General features: G+C 40.1%; 1 protein-coding gene across 1 annotated transcript in view; it reads left to right on the plus strand.

Annotated features, from left to right (window-relative positions):
• The window catches only part of asap1b (ArfGAP with SH3 domain, ankyrin repeat and PH domain 1b), a 62,070-nt gene that overhangs the window by 6,140 nt on the left and 40,037 nt on the right, over positions 1–15,893 (plus strand). The gene's annotated exons all lie outside the window — the stretch shown is intronic.

Below are 15,893 nucleotides of genomic sequence, written 5' to 3' on the forward strand. Positions count from 1 at the left end.
CTGTCACAGTTTTGCAAAAACTAAAGTGACATCCTCACATGTCTTGTTTTGTCCGACTGGCAATCCAAAATTTTAACGTATTCTGTTTGCTGTCATGTAAGACATAGAAAGGCAGCAAGTCTTCACATCTTTATATCGGCTGATTTGAACCCTCTCTAGACTCAGTGTTTGGTTTGTCTGTTCTGGGCTACTGTAGAAACATCGCTGACTCTATGGAAGGATGACCTGCTCACTCTGTAGATATAAAAGGCTCATTCTATGGCAACAAAAACACAACGATAGCATCAAGTGATTATACATCAATAAATACTTGAACTTTGAATATTATATTACATAAATCCTACACACTGGACCTTTCACTTCATCAGAAGTATTGATACTTCTGTCCTTTTCTATACCACGTGTTTAAAACAACACAATCTTTGATAATTGTCAGGAAATACTAAGTATTTTTTTTCTTTTTGCCTTGGTATTTAAATAGGAATTGAGTATTTTTTTTCCATAGTATTGTATCGAAGTTTAAATTTCTTTTTTGAAACAATTGTCTGATACGCTCATAATAACAAACAATATTTGAAGTAAGAGGTTGTTGCTTACTGCCAAATATGTGTATGTCATTTAAAATAAGCCCAGGAAAGAAGTAGAGAAAAAAAAGGGATTTTCATATCCCCCAAAAATACGGCATTGTGCAAAATCTTTGTTGTTTCCACTAATCAGAAGAACAGGAGAAAACAATAGTGACCCAGAAGGCAGTGCAAAGGAAATGCATTTAACATGCTTGAAGACACACACAATGCATAACTCTGTAAGTAAACAATAACCATGTTTGTGTTATAATAAAACACCCATGGGGCTCTTTTAAAGACTGTGAGTTTGAATTTATGACTCACAAAAGCGTTTTTGTTTCTTCTTGGCTCATAAATGACAGTACATAATAAATATCCACTATTTGCGAAACGTCATAGCTTCAAGTTGTTTGTCTGAAAAGCACCTGAGGCTACATCCTGAACGACATGTTGTCATGTGAGGCTTCAGCCTCGTCACATGTAGCATCCTGCCCACCAACAGAGACTCAGTTGTAACGATGTCTGCACAGATAACAGATCATTTTAACTTTTCTCTCCACACTTTTTTGATCATTTAGCCTCAGAGGATGAGCTGGTTGTTGATCTGTAAACTTGAAAGTCAAATTAAACCAGGCAGTTTAATTTTTGTTTTCCACAGCTCTTGTGTCTCGCCTGTTGGGGAATGTATTCTCTCGTACTTAATTAACGCTGAATGCATTTGTTGGTACCATGTGCCCATCTGTTAGTCGAGTGTTGAGCATTTGAAAGCTGCTAAAAACTGTTGTATTGTTGCTTAAAGCTTGAATTACTCCTAGATTCTATAAACAGATATTTTGAATCACCCAATCTTGTTTGATTTGGCTCTACATTTTGGGGCCGCTTTTAGATTCCCCCGACGAGAAATGAGGCAAAAACGATGAATAATTCAACAGGACGAGACAAGTTTTTATCATACTTGGCTTTACATAACAAAACTGAGTGCTGGCTATTTAAGGCTCCAGTCTGCAACATGTGCAGCTGAGGAGCACAGCTGTGTCAGATTCAATTATTAATGAAGTTATGGCATTTTATTCATTCATTTGTCCCCCGTGTTACCAAACCCAGTGAATCATATGGTGTGAGAGAATGGGAGCATTTCCCGTCCCTTGGCACCGTTACTCACATGACATCTTGTTCCAGTTAAAGTGCACTGTAAAAAAAAAAAGTTCAACTGGTCATTTCACAGATTCTCAAACATTACGATGCTTAATTAAACTGATTGCTTTCGCAGTGTTTCGCGGAGCAGTGTATTGTGTGTGCCATTTTTCCACTAGAATGGGACACCGGCTCGTATACACGTGCGTCTGAATAGTTTTTTTTTTATACATATCTGTTTCCAAAAGTTGAATTAGCTGGATCAGATAATAAATAAGCAACACCCAAAAAGCTAAAAGACAAAACTTACTAAATAACTCCACTGGGGACCAACTACAACCATTAGATGTGGGTCAAAAGTCTTGAATATTCACTGGTTTTAGTGTTGATTTTGCTTCCACCACTTTGCCATTTGCTGTCTATTTTCAACAGGTGAGAGATGCAGTATTGTATTGAAGTCTGATATGGATGAGGCATAAGTAATCCTGGCAGTTTCATTTGTATGACAGTAAATGTGGGTGGTTTGGGGAAGGCACGTAGACCAAAGTGGTAAATTACAGCGCATCATCACAAAGTAACTCCAGGAATGGACTGAACATCGCTGATTGATTATACGTTAAATAAAAGAGCATCCAAGGAGGGATAACGTTTCTTTAAATCTCTGTCCATAAATGCTAACAAACCTTCAGGCCATTTTCTGATTTGTTCTGTCTCCCGCAGCAGGAGGTGCGACTCTGTTGTGTTGCTTGTTTGTCGGCTTGTTTGCCGTCTGTGGCTGAAATCTGATAATCGGTCTGTGGGCCACAGCTGTTGGCCTACCTTCCTGCCACAGCTGCACCGCGTATATCATCAAGGGCTATTAGCCGGCAGCGGATTAACCCGGGGCCAGACTCGGCCCTGACACTCTGATCCCCCCGCTCTTCCCCAGATTTAGACGAGGAAGAGTGGGTCAGTGTTCACATCTGTCTGCAGCCTTCCTCACACGGATAGATGGTGTTAAAGTCTCCCTCCATCGACAGCCATTTTAATCTCCGATGGAGAAATTCACTGCAGCTACCAAGTGTGGTACATTTATATAACATTTTTGGAATGACAAAAATCCTCTGAAGTATTCCTCTGATAATTTAGGTCTCTTTTAAAATTAACAGTTATGTCTTTTCTTCTACAAAATAAAAAAAACAGGCATGCTACATGTAGATATTGATCCTTGTTAAAAGCAATTGTATGTAACAGTTGAATTAGCCATGCTAGCAGTGTGGCTTTAGCGATGGCAAAGTCCGTCTGTTGGTTGGTTGGTTGGTTGGTTTGACCGCCCAAAGACTCTTCATTTACTTTCATGAATGACAAACAAAGGCAGCAGATCCTGACATTTAAGAAGCTGGAACCAGCAGATGTTTGACATTTTTGCTTGAAAAGTGAAACATTTGATGGATTATCAAAATAGTTGGCGATTATTTTTTTTTCTTTCAATCAACTATTTGATTAGTTGAATAATCGTTGCTGCTCTACTGTAGTTAAGATTAAATACTATTTTAAAGCCCCATAAATCACATGCAAATATTGTTCCAATGTTATATTATCAATGCCAAGAAAACATTGAGACATAGTGTTTAGTTTATGCCTGTAGTTCAACTGCAACAAAACAACCACAGATCATCTTTATGTGCCTCTCTTCATCTTTTGTGTCTCTGTTGTTCTTCTTCTATGATTTATATCAGCGCAGTGGCTACACTGTTGTCCTTAAGGACTGGCCTGTAGAACCAGGAGACCATGTTGTCCTGTGACGGCTGGCTGTCTTGTTGTGGCCTGCGGGGTAAACAGTACGTCTCTGTCTGTGAGCTTTGATGGCGTTTGGCCCTGGACTGAATCTATGTGTGCGAGTGTGCACCACAGCTAAATAACTAATGCAGCTTTTCAATGTCGAATTTCAATGTTACGTTTACGGGAACAGCCAAAGTGCCTGCTGAGGTCATTCAAGCCTCGAAGAAAAGGCATTGACGGTCCTTCAAGACAAGTTGTTTATATCTTTTAACGGCATTTAGTGCCAGTGAAAGGCGTTCTATCAGCTCCTTTTCTCTACCTCAAGACAGCAGCCATCAAACTCTCTCTACTCACCGCTGTTTGAATGTTGTCACAGGGGGAAATCTGTGTGGAAATGTGCATTAAAGGATAAATTCACCGGGAAAATTACAATTCAGTCGTTATCTACTCATCCTCGTACCTATGAATAGGTCAGTGAAGTTTCGTCATCCACGAAACATTTCTGGAGCTTTACAGGAAAACAGCTTTGCAGCATTCTCCTGAAACAACTGAAGTAGAAGGGGTATTGTTTTAAAAACGTAAAAAAAGTTTGGTGATTCCAAGTCTCTGAAAGCCCAGAGATCCCAAATACAATTTTAAAAGACATAATTTAAGAGGCTGTGTCCTCGCTCAGTTGCTAGTGTGTGCGACTCATGTACAGAGGCTGTGTCCTAGCTGCAGCAGCCCAGGGTTCGAATCCGACCTGGCCTTTGGTGCATGTCCTTCCCCCTCTATCTCCCTGTTTCCTGTGACTCTTCACCTGTCCTATCAATAACTTGGCAGCTACAGTGAAGATATCATCTTAAAAAGGATGTAAATAACATATTTTCAAATCAATTTAGGATTTAGGGGCTTCTGGAGACTTGGATAACACCTCAGTGCTGTTCTGCTGTGGAGCTCCAGAAATTCTGTGTGGAGTACAAAACTTCAAACCACTTTCCATTCGGCATGAGGGTAGATAATGACTGAGTTTTTATTTTCGGGCGAACTTATCTTTTAAAAGCTTTTGTAGGGTGTAACAGAAGGCTTATTTCTGTTCTTAAGTATGTCCAGTTGCTCAAATCTCCGAACATCCAAATGGCCCGTGGGAGTAGATACACCTGTGGTTTTGGAATAGCCGCTCTCCTCACCCAGCAGAGTCCCATAAAGTGTGAAATTCGAGACTCGTCTGCAGAAAAACTTCAAGGAATGCTCTAAAGCGCTCTGCAGAGCCTGCGCCTGTGACTTTGGCCAAGGACTCATGACCGAGCCGTGTGCAGGAACGGTTACTCAGAGAAATAACTTTAACATCTGATTGTGTATGTTTATCAAGGGAGCACATTCCTTGGCGGCGTGCCCCAAAGATTTACAACACGGGCAGCTGGTTGGTAGGAAGCAGAGCTGGCAGGCTTATCAGCTGATCGATGATAAGTGAAAGATTAGAGATAAAAACTTGGAGTAGTTTATTTTAGTTTTCTTTGATCACCCTACCCTCGCTGGTTTGTTACACAAGTCCTGGTCTTCTGCCAGCTCTTCTGGTGTAGTATTTCTCCTTTGCAGTGTTACAAATTATCGATACTCAAACACTTAAAGTATTTAATGTTGACATAATGAGCCAGATTTTGTCCCATTGAAACACACTTAACCACATGTTTGGGCCTGATAAACAATGACAACACTTCAAAAAGTCATAAGTACCCAAGGTGACATACTGATATACCAAACCTAAAGATATTAACTTTGAAGTAGGTTTGATAAGAAATGACTATTTTAAATTGTGATTGATCTTGAAGGTGCCACAATCTACTTTTCATACAAGTTGTTAAGAAGTTTTGTGCTATTGCTATTAGTGGGCTCAACAATGAATCTTAACTTTTCACCCAATATAAACAAGAAGTTACTATAAAGCTTAAAAATATAGACACATTTTAGCATCTACAATTCCAGGACAACTCATCCGCTGAAGATCATTTTATCCGATCAAAACAGCTGCGGAAATCGTGGTGAGATTTTCTTTTTTTTCCGACGGCAAGAATGAACTTTCGGTCTCAGCCAAGATCAGGAATGCTTTGTGAATCTTGCAAAAAACAAACATGTAAGTTGGGTTTCTTATCTCGAGCACCATCGTTGATTGGTTTGTTCAGGTGGAGGAGTTTCACATTTTTGAGGTTTGTGGGTGAACAAACCTCCTTCTGGTTTTCTTGTTGAACTGAAAGTCAAAAGCAGTGTTTCCAGAAACGCCTTCTTGCCTGTTCCTGTTTGATTTTAGGTGTCGTGCTAAAATGTTGGAAAAGCATTTCGTCATAAGATCTAAGAACAATTAGACAGTTAATTGTTTAGTTGTTGGATGGAAAGTTAACTAACATTTATTCTGGTGACAGAAACGATCGTTCTCAGCCATTTTTTTTTTAAAGCAAAAATGCCAAATGTTCACTTGTTCTAACCTCTCAATTGTGAGGATTTGCTGCATTTCTTGTCTTATCTCATAGTCAACTGAATATCTTTGGGTTTCTGACTATTGATCGGACAAAACAAGTAAGTTGAAGGCATCACTTCAAACATTTTTCACTGTTTTCTGTCATTTTATAATCCAAACAAGAGTTGGTTGCAGCTCTATTTATCACTATTTGGCATCTCAAACCATAATCAATAGAACAGTTTGTCTATAACAAAGTCACTGCCCTGAAAAGACAGTGGGTTATTTCCAGTTTTGTGGTTTGTACATGTCAGGAAACAAACAAGCTCTTTGCTCTGCTGCTGTTTGTTTTTTCACTCATATCAGAGAAGAAAGAAAGAGGATGCTAGCTGTCATATTTTAATCATCAGCTGCGAGTTTCTCCCACTGTTGAAGGCTGTTAATGGCAGTGTCTCTGAATAATCTTAACAGCTGCTTCACATGAATAATGACTTCCTGACTGGTAAACACAATAAAGATAAAGGTATGCTGCTTGTCTGATGGTAGGTGAGTCTAATGCAGCAGTGTGTGGGTGTGATCGTGAAAACATGCACATTGCTCTCGAAACAAGTGGTGGGCTGAGAGGGAGTGAGCATCGCTGAGGGAAGCCGCCAAATGATGTGTGAATGTAACACCGCAGCATGCATGGCTACACTTTTCACAGACTGCACGCATGCGTGTCAGTTCCTGTGCTGACTTTCCAGAGATCTGCAGCAAAGAGCCGGCATCCTCGCAGCACAAGTCAGTATTATTCACCGTGTGGCCTCAACAAACTCACTACAGCAAGCAGCTTGTTTCTCTCTCAGAGCAGCATGCTAATAGCATGAATGCATTATTGAGTCATCTCAGACTTTATTGATTTCCCCTATAGCATTAGAAGGTCAAGTATGCAAGCTTATTAGAGCAGAATGACATCCAGCATTAACTGTCAGTGAAGAAGGATGGTAGTTCTGCATGTTTTAGCGCATGAGAAACAATTTGTGTATCCCTGAGGCTTTTAGCAGCTGTTTGTTTTATTTCAGTTATTAAACTTAGAGCATCTTAAATTATTCTTGAGATTGTTATCTCATCACATTACTTGTTTTAGCCCATGTTATTCTTGTTAAACGGTCTTTATTATCATTTGGAGATCCAGCTGAGAGCAGGGACTGTTGAAATGTCATTGTGGTTTGAACGTCCTTGTGAGACATTCAAGTGGTAATGGGAGGTTGCCACAAATGGGAATTGAGAGTTGTCTGCAATAAGGAAGGAAATGCATTGATGTTGCATGCACTACTTGAAATATCTAATCTGAAAAAAAGAAAGGCTGAGCATGACAGGCAAAATATGCAATCATGATCTTTTTGTGAATCATTTCACTACTTTTTGTTCTTTCAGACTAAAATACGTCAACCGCTATTGGTTGGATTGCAATGAATTCTGGTTCAGACGTTTATGGTCCTCTCAAGATTAATTCAAATCATAGACAAAATTGTAATTTGTCCATTTTCATGGGAAATTTGTTTTGAAAGTGGTGAAAAATGTCGATGACAACCTCAAAATGTCTTGTCTTGTCCGCAGCCCAAATACATTTAGTTTACTGTCATGAAGGAGTAAAGACAGCAGAAAATATTCACATTTACGGAGCTAGAATCAGAGAATTTTACTTTTTTTCTTCAAACCAATTAATTTTTTATCAAAATAGTTGCCAATTAATTAAATAGTTTAAATGTTAAGCTAACAAAGTAAACTAAGATGGTGAACATGGTAACATCATCCCTGGTAAACATCAGCAGGTTACTATTCTCATTGTGAGCCCATTAGCATGCTAACGCGAGTAGCACAGAGCCACTAACATGCCTGTAGATTTGTTAAATTTGTTGTGAGTGAAAAGTAGTAGCTTTATCTAAAAACACACAGTGTGCTCTGGAGAATGGTCAGCAGTAATGTGTACGTATGCATGTAGTTAAGGGATTTGGCCCTTTGGACCTGCTCTGTCATTTTCTCGTTTGGCCTCTTAGCCTTTTAGTTGCAACACTGGTCTGTGACTCAAGAAACTGCCCTTCGAAATGTTTGTGGAAGGAGGAAGGTGTAGAAAGCTGAATCATTCTTATTGATTGAGAACCCCCGTAGAAACACTATTTTGCGGGTGATGAGGTAAAAACCTTGGTCAAGGCTTTTTTAACCTCTGCTGTCCATACCTAAAAAGATCCTCATCAAATTGAAAACCATGAAAAAGACTTAGTCTCACTTGTCATTTTATTTGCCTTTTCAGATCCACTACATCGGTCATGTGGTCATCCCGATACACCTCTTAACCAAAACCAAAACCACTGGCAGCTGATCACTCTTGCTCTTTCAGTACTGTGTGTGTGTGTGTGTGTGTGTGTGTGTGTGTGTGTGTGTGTGTGTGTGTGTGTGTGTGTGTGAGAAGTAGGCCATCTAACCTCAGCTGCTTTTGGAAATGTTACATCCTCTTAATTTTTCCCATTCCAGTTGGAGAGCTGAAGGCCTCTCCGGCTGCAGGCCCAGAGAAAGGGATGTGCATTTGTTTCCTGCCAATGAAAACGGCTCCCCACCCTTCCTGCTTGAGTCATGCCACATGGACTCAACAGACAGGCAGACAAAATAACTTGACAGAGCGACAGACTTATCTTGATCTATGACTTCTTAATTTGGACAGAATAGTTGTTACTGTAATACATGTAAACATACACTTGCATGTGTATTTGTTGTGTAATTGCGAGTCAGAAAGGAAATGAGAATGCAGTTGTAGAAGAAAGCAGAAATAAAAGGTTCGGATGGAGAATAAAAAAAATGTATCTGGTTAGTCACTTTCTTATGGAAGCCTATTTGAGCCAATGTGATGAAAACAAAGTCCTGTGAGTCACTATAATGAGACACTTTATTGAAAATAATGACTTAGAATCTCTAAATAATGAGTTAGTGTTGCAAAATAATGAGAAACCTTCTCAAACTAAACTATCTAATGACTCAGTGTCTGTCTATATTAGAGTCTGCAAAGCTTGCTTCCATTGCTTTGATGCATATGAGGATATGCAGCACATTTTCAGAACGTTTCCTCTTAATTTGTGAGAAGTCATTGCTTGAGATACTAAGTCATTATTTTGAAATATTAAGTCATTATCTCCAGATACTAAGTCTTATTTTGAGAGTTTCTTGTTATTTTGTGACACTCAATATTTTGAGATACTAAGTCATTATTTTGAGATACTCAGTCATTATTTTGAGATACTAATTATTTTGAGATACTAAGTCATTATTTCGAGATACTAAGTCATTATTTCGAGATACTGAGTCTTTATTTCAAGATACTAAGTCATTATTTCGAGATACTAAGTCGTTATTTTGAGAATGTTTCCTGTTATTTCGAGATACTAAGTCGTTATTTCGAGATACTAAGTCATTATTTCGAGATACTAAGTCATTATTTTGAGAATGTTTCCTGTTATTTCGAGATACTAAGTCGTTATTTCGAGATACTAAATCATTATTTAAAAAAAACAGGAAAACAAAAAAAATGGGTCACTTATCTCAGAATATTGACATAGTATCTCGAAATAACAGGAAACATTCTCAAAATAATGACTTCGTATCTCAAAATAATGACTTAGTACCTCAAAAGTATCTCGAAATAACAACATAGTATCTCGAAATAACAGGAAACATTCTCAAAACAATGACTTAGTATCTTGAAATAACGACTCAGTATCTCGAAATAATGACTTAGTATCTCGAAATAATGACTTAGTATCTTGAAATAACGACTCAGATACTAAGTCATTATTTTGAGAATGTTTCCTGTTATTTCGAGATACTAAGTCGTTATTTCGAGATACTAAGTCATTATTTTGAGAATGTTTCCTGTTATTTTGAGATACTATGTCGTTATTTCCAGATACTATGTCAATATTCTGAGATAAGTGACTCATTTTTTTTGTTTTCCTGTTTTTTTTAAGTTATTTTCTGATACCAATTCATTATTTACATATACAAAGTCATTATTTTAGGAAGGTTTCCTGTTATTTTGTGACACACATTATTTTGAAAAAGTATCTCATCATAGTGACCAACAGGATCTTTTTGTTTGTCATCACATTGGTGGAAACGGGACTCCATACTTTCTTATTAAAAATACCACTGCAGATGTTGTTTAGCCCTTTGTCCTGGCTCTGGGGAAGTCCTTTGATAATTGTGCCCTTTCCTGTTTTCTTCTTCTAGGAAATAATTAGCATAATAGCAATTCTGAGAACTGGGGTGTCACAGTCTCTACTGGGTGAAGAGTAAAATGTGCCACAGTGGCACAGCTGAGTCCCAGTGTGCTGCTGACAAACAGGGAGCTGGCCAGTTAGTCAGAGCAGCTTCCCACAGTCTGTGAAGAATGTTGAGCCGACACGTTAGACGGCCAGATCGCATCTCCTCTGTAACCGCACAGCCGTCCGGCAGCGCGATGCCAAATGCCGAGGTGGAATGGACGGGCGAGGTTCAAGGGAGCTGGGAAGGATGAGTTCAGGGAGGAAATGAGAAAGACGACTAACGTGGCGTGAAAGTTAGAGGGCAGGAATCTCAAGAACAGATCAGCGAATCAAGAAAAACACTTCCCAGCCAGCCAGTCAAGGCGTGTTTATTTCCCAGCTGTCAGCGGAGAGCAGTTGGTGTCATTAGACGGAGTGCTGCCGACCCAAGACAGGACACTGACAAGCCTGGCCGCTTCCTGCTTCCTGTCAAAGGACGGCTGCAGGGGAAGCGGCAGGGCTGCTGAGGGAGGATAAGGCTTCGGGCAGGAAGCGTGAAGCTGAGACAGCCTCCAGTCAGTCATGCCCAGTCACTCCAACCAGCAGTGTTCCCCCAAGGCTTTGACCTCATGGGCATGACTGTGTGTGTTTGTGCGGTTGTTTGGGAACCAGGAAGTCAGTCTCCATTGACCCCTTTGGTCACATGGGTCAGACTCTGAGGCCTTTTGGTCATTTGGGGGGTTATTTTTGTTTTACGCAAAACACCAACATATTCCAGTTTAAATGATATAATACAGAGAAAAGCAGCAAATCCTTACATTGAAGAAATTGTAATGTACTGGCTAATACACTCTCTGTTTGCGCTTGGATTTTTAAAAATCTTCTTTAAAAGACTGGGCTCCATTTTTACAGAAAAGTTTTTCCACCCTACTCTGTATCCTGATTCAGTCCACCTTCCACTCTGTGATTGCTGTGGTTTTCTTTAGTGGTATTTGTTGTTGATGAAGTGGTTTGGTTGGCTGCCAACAGCTGCTAAACCTCATATGATCAAAATCTCCTCCGATTTCTCACTCAGAAAGAGGCAGAAAGCTACCTCTGATCGTAAAGCATAAAACCGATTTATCAAAAATAATTGTAGAAAATGAAATGAATCATTCGGTCCTCCCCTAGTCTGAGTTCCCTGAACTAACAAGTTGATGGATGCAGACGATAGCAGCATATTTTTGCTGTCAATGAATATTTATCTCAAGAAAAATGATGTTTGAATAGGATGAAAGGCCTGAAATGCTTCTTCTGCCTCCTGATTTTTCACATTAGACTTTTTCCAAGCTTAGGAAGGACACTGAAGGACATTTCTGACCTTGGTGCTCACGCTGGTCACAAAATCTGCTCGTGCTGCGGCACCACGCCTGGCCACCGCCCTTCACCTCCTTTAAGTTGGCCCTTGACCTCTTTGGCTCAGTCTCTGACAGACTTCCACTTAAAAGCCTTCTGACAGGGACATGCTGACTTTCACAGCACAAATTGCTCTCCAAGATCAAGATAGATATTTCTCAGCTGACTAACACAAGGCCATAAAACGTACTTTATTCCTCGCTTCTTTTTGTCAGCGGCTCTAAATAAATCGTCCGTATGCAGCACTTGTTGTTCGGTTGGAGAGACGAGCGGCCGCAGATGTTTTGGCATTGTCACACTTGCTAATCCCCTTGGGCTGAGTGGGAGCTTGCCATTGGTTGCCGGCAGATAAAAACAATCCTTTGACTATATTCAATAGTTGTCGGCCTTTTGGAGAGCAGAGTTTGGATGCATTCTTGCCTGTTGCCAAGGGTTTGCTAAGACTGTGTGCCAAGACAGCGCTAGTTCATTGATTTTTTATTTATTTTTTTCCTCCTGAAAAGCCGAGAGATAACAGCTTGAACAAACTGTTTCTCCAAGTTACATTAGTCACATTTACCACTGAAAAAACTGCTGGCACATGTGTTGATGTGTATTGTTAATCCTGTCGAATATGTTGTTGAGATTTTAGCTAAACGTTCTCAGTCTTGTCTCTAAAACAAACAGCATGAAGCATTTACTAAATCTGATTATGGACTATGCATGTAATAACCAAAATCTAAATAAAAAAAGAGCTTAGAAGGTGAACCTGTTAAAGCTTGTTCATATCACAGCTGAATTTTTAATTACGAGCACATACAGAGTGGATTATGGGTGACCCCTTGGGTGGCGGTGCCAGCTGCTCTCAACATGAGCACCACAAAGTCAATCTGCATGCTCAGCCTCTGTTTCGTGCTCTTCATCCTAATCAGCACACCGCACTACAACCTCTGAATAATCACAGATTTACTTCGGAGGCGCTTAAACTGCAGACGGGCTCGAACTGAGTGACGAGGGCGGGGTTGGTATGTTGCAGAGAGCCGCTTTGAGAGGAAACACAGCTTGTTAGTAAATGTGTCGGCTGTTATGGGGATCTAATCCGTGACTTTTGCTGTGTAACATGTCGTGTCGAACCACTTAGATGGAGTCTGCTTGGCCTCACTGCCATAAGAAAAATGATTAATTACCTTTCAGCTGTCTGTCACAGCTACCCAGAGCCAATAGTGACTCTTCATATTTCATGTGTCATCCAAATCCCAAATATATTCACTTTACTATAATAAAAAACATACTAAAAAGGAAATTGTCTCATTTTGTTGCTGATTACGTTTCTGGATTGAGTTTTGAGAGAAGTGTTTCCCCCAAATTTCCCCAAATGTCAACATTTTTCCATGACATGGGATCGATCTGCTATAGTGCGCTAAATAGACCTAGCTAGTGGGTAGCGGTTTTGCTACCTGTTGTTTGTTGTTTTTTGTTTATTTAATCACTTAACAGAACATGTTTCTTGTTGTGAAATAGCTTCAAAGTGTTAAGCAAAATTTCTGAGTAAACTAGCTCACTACTTGTTAGCTTAGTGGGATAAGCAATTATAAAAATGTTAGTATTCACTAGATAAATTTGCTTACCTAGATCTTCATTGATCAATGATGGTACGTCGTACCTGATGCTCTTAGAACAAGGATTAGCGTCCTGTCACAACAGAAAAGGTCAGAAAGTCGTGCCCATAATTCATTAGCTAAGCGGCTAGCAAACACAGTCCATCCTAGTGTAACCATGACCATAGTGTTAGCTTGCCTTGTTGGTCTTTTAAGCTATTCACCACAGTGTTTGCACCGAGGCTCCACAAAATGAGTGGCTTTGTTTTGTATTTAGTTTCTGAGCAGCCTAGCTTGTAGCTCACTTCTTTCAACAAATGTATAGTGGTTTAGCTCAAAATTAGAACCAGCCACTAGCCAAATGCTAACAAATTAGGCGAATGGCTGATAGATTTGCTTCATTCACCAGCCAAAAAAACAAAATTTTGTAAAATTGAAATATTCACTAGCCTTTTGGCAGGCGGACAAAAAAGCTTAATTTGCACCTTATTATCAGCTTCCATTGTAGAGCTTATAGTAGCTTCCTCAACAGTGTTAGGCACTGTTTTTTAATCTGACTTGATGTTAGCGTCCTCACTGCCGGCCATACTGACTGGAGTAATGTAACAGCTTCTGAGGATGGCACTGAGTCCCTCCCATAGTGAGGCGCCTCACACATGTTATCAGAGAACCCGGGTTATGGGATGAGTAACCTCAAGCTTTGAAGCTTTCTCATCATTGAAGTATGTTTTCCTGCTGTTTAAACTTCCATTATAGTAATTACCAAGATGATATAAACAGAGACAATATTGAGATAATGGTAGCATAAAATTTTAATGGTGGCACAAGCCTGTTCGGGCCACTGTTTCACCAAACAGACGCAGGGCTGGGTAATGAGGCAGTGTCTGGAGGTACGGGGCAGCAGAGTCTGTTCCCATGTGCCGGGGGATCAAAGGGCCCGGCCCCTGCAGAAAGAGCCCTGCGGCGACAAACTGCTGCGGCCATAATTGGGGAAGAGCCATGTAAACCTGTCCAGGGGAGGCCAAGGATGGCTTAATTATGTGGTGAAATTTAATTAGCCCACTGTGGTGTGTATGTGTACGTGTGTGTGTCTTTGCTCTTAACCGGCTGACCTTGATGTAATGGTGTTTCTGCTGGTGTTTATCATCTATTACGAGCAAACATGGCAGAGTTACGGTTCCACTCCCTCTGGTTTGGATAAGAAATCATTGCACTGTCAGAATGAGTTACACCAAGGCAGGATGACATTTTACAGGATTTAGCGGAGATAGGTAATTCAGGTGTGTGCTTGTGTTGTTTGTGTCCACTTTTTCTGAGCACAACAAGTCTCCCAATTACCTGAGCTTTCCGTGCGGTAAATTAAATTATATCAGATGTCACACTGTCAGATAGCATTCAGTATGACAGGTGATTTTCATATTACTGCTGAGAAAGGTCTCCAGTTTTTGTTTCGCACACAGCAGGAATGAATGCTTGACCTCCAAGCGCTGCTGTAACTGCAGCTCCAATAGTCTTGACAGAGGGTGATGTGCCGGATACTTATCACCAGATTAAAACATGTATTTTGGAGGTCATATTGGATTGGGTTTTCTATGATGTGTGCGTAAGTAAAAACCCTGTGATCAGCTAGCCTTCCCTTCCGCCAGTGGTTGAGATTAAAACTTGCTCTTATTTGGTTTAAAGCTAAAGGGTTGTGAAAAAGCACAACACTCCTGCTGCAGTTTCAGCACTAAAATGGCCTTCAAGGTGAAATGTGTAAGAATTTTAGTTCAAACGAGCGTCAAGAAACATCAGTTTTGAAGTTATGTCAAGGACGTCTGTGTATTGAGACATCTACTGGAGTAAGCATGCTGACCAGCTAGCTCCTGACCTGAAAACCTCTTTGTTCCAGCGGTCCAAAGCTCCTGTGCTTTCAGTGTAAACACCAACACTCCCTCAGGAATCTGGCTAGCTGCACGGCTAACTGTAAGCTAACAGTAGCTGCAGTCATGGGTGTATGGACAGAATACAGTTAGCAGTGGTTTGCAGTTACTCCGGTGATATGCTGCCCTTTTGTTGTGAGTATGACTTCAACAGGAGGCCAAATCTTACGTATTGCTCCTTTAAATTATTTCTTATTCGAGTCATTCTCTTCTGTTTCCATACTATATTACAATCAAGGCATGTATTTTCTGAGAATTGCAATATATACATAGAAAGAAAATGAAAAGTAACTTTATCTGCAAGACAGGTTGATACAGAAAAAACCAAGTCTATAAAATCTAACAGGCTTTAAAAATTGATTTTAAAAGGTATTTAAAGTGTGGCATGTCTCCCTTGAATGTAATTTGCTTGTGTTTAGGTTTAATCCGGCTACAAATCAAGCATGCAGCATGCAAGATGTGTTCGAATGTGGTGTAACTTCAGATTCTCTGGCGGGGAGCGAGTTGAGCATTAAGGGCACACGAGGAGTTTTTCTTATGATGTTTACGATGATGAATTTTCCTTGTGTGAGGCTGTTTTTCTGGGGGGTCGGTGGGTAAATCGGTTCAAGGGTCACACTGGCTTGGCTTTGTAGGATTTCCTCTAAATTTAGCCATGCATTATCTTGAAATAAGTAACCGCTAGTGCCATGATTTACAGCGTCTGTGAAGTGTTTTCTGTTTGTATTAGTCATTATTTTAACTCTGCGGCGCTTGTGGTGTTGAACTGTTGAGTGTTAATCACTGCGAGGAAGTGAGACGGATAACTCGGAGTAACAATAGGTCAGTGG

Source organism: Pagrus major, chromosome 19 (genome assembly GCF_040436345.1).
Source record: "Pagrus major chromosome 19, Pma_NU_1.0".
Classification (NCBI taxonomy): Eukaryota; Metazoa; Chordata; class Actinopteri; order Spariformes; family Sparidae; genus Pagrus; species Pagrus major.